General features: G+C 38.1%; 1 non-coding gene across 1 annotated transcript; it reads right to left on the bottom strand.

Annotated features, from left to right (window-relative positions):
* Positions 1–1,718: 1,718 nt before the first annotated feature.
* Positions 1,719–1,825, bottom strand: LOC148576760 (small nucleolar RNA R71). Its single transcript, XR_015903724.1, has one exon. It is a non-coding gene; the product is annotated as a small nucleolar RNA R71 (small nucleolar RNA).
* Between the last annotated feature and the right edge of the window lie 5,111 nt (positions 1,826–6,936).

Genomic DNA, 6,936 nt, shown 5'->3' with positions numbered 1-6,936 from the left:
TTTCCCGCAATTAATAATAGTCCATACTTTGCTCAAGGATAGACGACGTAAACTGGCGTTCAACGCCAGTTCCATGTTGCTGTCTGGTGTCCAGCGCCAGAAACAAGTTACAAGTTGGAGTTCAACGCCAGAAAAGGATCCAAAGCTGGCGTTGAACACCCAAAACAGCCCTATGCACGTGATTAGCTTAAGTCTTAGCCCTAGCACACACCAAGTGGGCCCCAGAAGTGGATTTCTGCACCATCTATCATAGTTTGTTCATTTTCTATAAACCTAGGTTACTAGTTTAGTATTTAAACAACTTTTAGAGGTTTATTTCGCATTTTATGACATTTTAGATCTGAACTTTGTACCTTTTGACGGCATGAGTCTCTAAACTCCATTGTTGGGGTGAGGAAATCTGCTGTGTCTCGATGAATTAATGCAAGTATTTCTATTGTCCATTCAAACATGCCTGTTCCTGTCTAAGATATTCATTCGCACTTCAACCTGAATGTGATGAACGTGAAAATCATCATCATTCTCTATGAATGCGTGCCTGACAACCACTTCCGTTCTACCTTAGATTGAATGAGTATCTCTTGGATCTCTTAATCAGAATCTTCGTGGTATAAGCTAGATGATGGCAGCATTCAAGAGAATCCGGAAAGTCCAAACCTTGTCTGTGGTATTCCGAGTAGGATTCAGGGATTGAATGACTGCGACGAGCTTCAAACTCGCGAGTGCTGGGCGTAGTGACAAACGCAAAAGGATAGTAAATCCTATTCTGGTACGATTGAGAACCTGCAGATGATTAGCCGTGCGGTGACAGCGCATCTGGACCCTTTTCACTGGAAGGATGGATGGTAGCCATTGACAACGGTGATCCACCAACACACAGCTTGCCATAGGAGGACGTGCGTGCGTGAATCAGAAAACAGAGGAAAGTAGAATTTTAGAAGACAAAGCATCTCCAAAACTCCAACATATTCTCCATCATTGCATACAAGTATAATTTGTGTTATGCCCTTTTATTCCTTGCAATCAAATTTGATAAGTGAATTATTTTATTATTTTCCTGACTAAGAGTTACAAGATAACTATAGATTGCTTCAAGCCAACAATCTCCGTGGGATTGACCCTTACTCACGTAAGGTATTACTTGGACGACCCAGTGCACTTGCTGGTTAGTGGTACGAGTTGTAAAAAGTGTGATTTACAATTCGTGCACCAGACCCCTTGGGGAAACCTCCTGTTCACTATCACCACCCATCCGTGGCTGTCATTCTCCAATCAATGAGGAGACTCTATATTCATTTGTGGGGTGTACTGAACTCTTTTTGAGTGACTCAGGTGACACCGTCATGGCAGACCCACCTCGAAGAATCACCTTGAAGGAGGCCAGAGCTCCTGATCTTGACTTGCAACCGCTTCAAATTCTGTATCCGGCTTTAGACCCAAATTTTGAGCTCAAGTCCAGCACGATAAACTTGCTACCCAAATACAATGGATTGCCTGGGGAAGATCCTCTGAAGAATTTAAAAGATTTCCAAGTTGCATGTGCAACTGCGAGAAGACATGGGGCAGATGAAGCGACAATGTTGGTCTTCGCTTTCCCTTTCTCTTTGGAGGGAAAAACGAAGGAGTGGTTTTATACTCAACCGGGTGAAGTTAGATCCAGTTGGGACTTATTGCATAAAGAATTTTTGGAAAAGTTCTACCCTCCTCAGAAAACAAATAAGTTGCGGAGGGAGATCTCTTGCATTGTGCAACGAGATGGGGAGACTTTGTATGAATACTGGGAGAGATTTAAGAAGTTGTTGGAGGTTTGCCCTCACCATAGGATTGATGAGTTGGTTCTTACCAGTTATTTCTGTCAAGGAATGCATCACCTAGACAAGCTTCTCCTAGATGTCGCGAGTGGAGGATCATTGACCAAAAACAAGACCACTGCAGAAGCATGGGAAGTTATATCTGACTTGGCGGACTCAACTTAGCACTCAAGGCCAAGGAATCCACAACCAAAAGTTTTGAGTGAAGTTTCTCCCTCTGGAGATGCTATTTTGACCAAGACCCTCGGTGAAATGACAATCTTGTTGAGACAAATCACCCAAGGGCAAAAAATTTCTCAAGCTTTGATAAATGCTCCACCTCAACCTCCAAGGATCGAAAGACCATCAAGGATATGTGGTGTTTGTTCTTGTAATACTCATTACACCAATGGGTGCCCTCAACTCCAAGAGGACACTACATTGGCGGTAGCCAACCCTTATCCACAAAGACCCAATTACAACCAAGGATCCTACCAACATGAAGGCAATCAAAACCAAAGGTGGAACCAAGCTCCTCAAGCTCAACCCAACCAAAATGCTCAAGTCTACTACCATCAACATTCCCAAGGTCAACCACAATACTAACAACCCTACTAACAACCCCCACAACCTCAACCTCAAGGGAAGTACCAACACCCCCATAGTAAGCCTAGCCCTCCTCAAGTTAACCAAGCCCTTCCCTCCAATCAACCTCACATGAATGACATAATTCACACTGGTGCACGAAATTGTGATCATCAATGGCGCCAATTACACTACAACAAATATGGCCTTTAGCAACGCCAAATTTTGCAACGCCTTAAAATCGTTCTCTTAGATAGGTTTAGACAACGGTTTTTTAAAGTGTTACTGGTGAATTTTATTTTTCACCAATTTCTAGCAACACAGTAAAACCGTTCTGTTTGACTATTTCAAAGAACGGTTTTATAACCGTTACCATGATTTGGCTTTAAGCAGCGGTTTTTTATTGTTGTTTAAAGAATTGCACAAAAGAAACGCATTAAAACCGTTGCCAAAATGCTACACTTTAAAACCGTTCCATTAGATTGTCTTAGACAACGGTTTTTACAGTGTTGCTGTTGAAGTTCATTTTTTCATTATGCTATAGTAACAAAATAAAACCGTTCTCTTTGACTATTTTAAAGAACGGTTTTACAACCATTACAACAATTATTTATGAAACAACTATTTTCTAATATTATTTGAATAATTATACAAATTAAACAATGCTAATAAAAATAATTTTAGATAATTATATAAATTGAAACTATTTTTTTCTATAAATATTGAATTTATAAAATACTTAAAATCTATTGTTATAAATAAATAACAAATATTATTTAAAAAAATAAAATTAAAATAAGTTTATTATAAATATTATATATTATTATAAATATATAAAAAATATTATATTTTGAACACATAAAGCTAAAATAAATTTATAATAAATATTATATATTTTTATTATAAATATATAATAAATATTAATATAAAGAAATAAAATTAAAATAATAATTTTTCCCTAATTAATAAAGAAATACAGCAAGCGAAGAAATTAAGAAAGCTAAAGCCCTCATCAAGTTCTCTTCGAAACCAGCAAAGAGCGAAGAACGCTCTTCCTCCTTCCACCGTACCGAACCCTAACCCACCCATCAGAACCAGAGACGCATCACATCACAGCTCTCCCTGAAGGCGTAAATCGCACCGTCATCGCAAGTCACCAGAAGCCCCAAATCGCAACTTACCATCGTCGCACCATCATCGTTGCTGCGCTGCGTTCTTCCCGAATCGTCGCTGCCTCCTTCTTCCCGGCGTCGCTGAGTCTCTCCTCTCCGCGGCGTCGGTGCTTCTCCCCTCTCCGAGGTTTCACTGCTTCTCCACGGCATCCTTGATATCCCCTGTTCTGCTTCTGCTTCGCTGCTTCTACCTTGCTGCTTCTGCTTCAGTGTCTTGGCTGAGAGTGGATTGTGCTTTGCTGCTATTGCTTCGCTGCTGCTGGTTTGCTGCATTGGCCGTTTGGGTTATCATCTGTGGTAAGTGGTCTTCTTCTCTAATTTTCTGTTTCTTAGTTAGGGCTTGATTGGTTGTTGGGTATTTTTGTTAGCTGTGGAAAGTGGTGATATTTGTGAACATGAGCAAGATGAGGGTTGAATGTTGACTGAGCTTTTGTTCTGGTTTGAATTTGGACTGGGTACTTGTGAAATAAACCTGGGGCTTAGGTTAGTCTGTTATTTAAGGTAGCAAAACTTTTATTATCTGCGAGTAGTGTGTTCGATGGCATTATGGTTCTGTTTCTCTGCTCTCTGTGAGGTGTTCTTTGGTGGATTCCCAATAACTCTTTATTGAGGATTATAGAGTAATTTCTATATCGCTGTTTCTCAATTGTTTATTTTTTATTTTATTTATCTGCTTTGTTTATTTTAGCCTTGTTGTATAATGTTATTATTTGAGTGAGTTGTGGACTGCTTTTCATATTGGTTGGTTTCATCTGGGATAACAGAGGAATTTCATGCTTATTCCAACTATTTGACTTAGAGATTAGCATAAATTCTGGTCTTCTTCCTACATGCCTCAATTAACCAGGATAAATATTTATTATTTTAAATATTTGATAGAAAATGTGATGCTTATAGTGGCTCCCCATTCTTGATTCGCGGTTACAATGACCAAATACCAATCGATGACCCCTTTGAATATATGTATATAATACTGGTTTTAATGGCAATCTGGCTTGCTGCTTCTCTGATTTCTGCTCTTCTTTTCTTCAGCATATCAATGGATAAGTCAATTTTATAAGCCTGAACCTCATTGCAAGCTATGCTTTAGCAGAAAACCAAAAACAGCATCATTTCATTTGAGCTAATACATTTTGCTTTAATTTGTTGTTAACAAATAATGAAGTTCCAACCCATCAAGATTGACAGGTAGGTGACTGGACGCTGACTCATCATAATGAACAAAAATCAAACCTTAAGCAAGGTTTTTATTAACAACAAAAACAACTGAAATTCTCATGAAATGGGGGTTTGGAGGATGTCATTGTTAGACAGATAGACTTAAACACAGTCCCACATATGTTGCTTTCATTCTTCAAAGTTCAAACGGCTACTTGTGCTGTAGTTTTGGGTCATATCCATATCACTCTCTCTCCAAAAACCTCCAAAATTAGCCGTTCCTTTCTTCTAATCCTTCGCTGTTTGCTTTGCACCATTCTTTACAGCTAGCATTTTCTATTTCTATTTATTTCATTATTATTATTAATATTATTGTTTATTGTCTTATTTATTTGGGTGCCCCTTTTATCTACTTTTCTTAATAATTAATTATGGTGCCTGATGCATGTCTTGTGAAGGGAACCCCCACACCAATATCAGCCTTTCATTTTCAACATGTGTCACTTGTGACTCATCACACATTAGGAACCGCCCCTTCCTCTCTTTCTTTTCTAAAATCTTCTTATCAACCATAATTGAAATTACAAAGTGTTAGTTTGTGAACTAAAATTTAAAGAGTAATGATAATATTATTCTGCTCTTGATAATTCTATTGTTTGATTTTTTAGTGATATATCACTTTTGAAAATAAGATTTCTAAAAACTGGTTTTAATAGTGAATTTTTTGTTAAAAAATCTGGTTATGAATTACTTATATTTTTATTCTTTGTTGCTGTTTTAGTTTGTCTCTTTAAAACCAGAAAAAGAGAATCAAATAGCGGATCTCTCTGTAGCTGCGACTACCTTAGACATTGAGCTACACTACAGGTAAATCATTTAATATATTATCTTTTTAAATTTGTTTGAACACGTAATTTGTTAAGAATATTTACTGATTAATTGTTTGCTTAAGCTTCTTTGCATAGTTTGTTAGATACAAATTGTTAGTCTCTTGATTGGTTGAGATGTTCTCTTTCGAACATGTGTGGTTGACCTCTAGAAACTTTTTAGAAGCAATAAGCTCTTGATTAGAAAAAATCACTTATAGTTAGTCTAAAACATATGCCCGTGTTCTTTTATTTTAGTTGACAAAGTAATGGACAAAGGGTGGACTAGTTTACCAAGACATACTGAGGGTTACCAACATGGTGTTAATTCATTTTTGGATTTTGCCTTTTCTAAAGGTAGACCACAAGGACAAGAAATTCTTTGTCCTTGTTCTATATGTAATAACTTTAGTTGGGGGTGAAGGGATGAAGTTTATGATCATTTAATAAGTAAGGGATTTCAACTTGGTACGCACAATTGTAATCTCAACTCTTTATCACAACTCCGCACAACTAACCAGCAAGTGCACTGGGTCGTCCAAGTAATAAACCTTACGCGAGTAAGGGTCGATCCCATGGAGATTGTCGGCTTGAAGCAAGCTATGGTCATCTTGTAAATCTCAGTCAGGCAGATTCAAATGGTTATGGAGGATAGATAATTAAAAGATGAATAAAACATAAAATAAAGATAGAGATACTTATGTAATTCATTGGTGAGAATTTCAGATAAGCGTATGAAGATGCTTTGTTCCTCCTAAGCTTCTGCTTTCCTATTGCCTTCATCTAATCATTCAGACTCCCTTCCATGGCAAGCTTTATGTTGGGCATCACCATTGTCAATGGCTACTTCCCGTCCTCTCAGTGAAAATGTTCCAAATGCGCTGTCACCGCACGGCTAATCATCTGTCGGTTCTCGATCATGTTGGAATAGGATCCATTGATCCTTTTGCGTCTGTCACACGCCCAACAATCGCGAGTTTGAAGCTCGTCACAGTCATCCCTTCCCAGATCCTACTCGGAATACCACAGACAAGGTTTAGACTTTTCGGATCTCAAGAATGACCGCCAATGATTCTAGCCTATACCACGAAGGTTCCAATCTTGGATTAAAAACCCAAGAGATACACATTCAAGCCATTGCTAGTAGAACAGAGGTGGTTGTCAGGCACATGCTCATAGATGAGAATGATGATGAATGTCACGGATCATCACATTCATCAAGTTGAAGAACGAATGAATATCTTAGAGAAGAAGTAGGCGTGAATTGAATAGAAAAACATTAGTACTTTGCATTAATTCATGAGGAACAGTAGAGCTCCACACCTTAATCTATGGTGTGTAAAAACCCCACCGTTGAAAATACAT

This window comes from Arachis ipaensis, chromosome B1 (genome assembly GCF_059453495.1).
Source record: "Arachis ipaensis isolate K30076 ecotype BB chromosome B1, ASM5945349v1, whole genome shotgun sequence".
Classification (NCBI taxonomy): Eukaryota; Viridiplantae; Streptophyta; class Magnoliopsida; order Fabales; family Fabaceae; genus Arachis; species Arachis ipaensis.
This window is presented reverse-complemented; position numbering and strand designations above follow the sequence as displayed.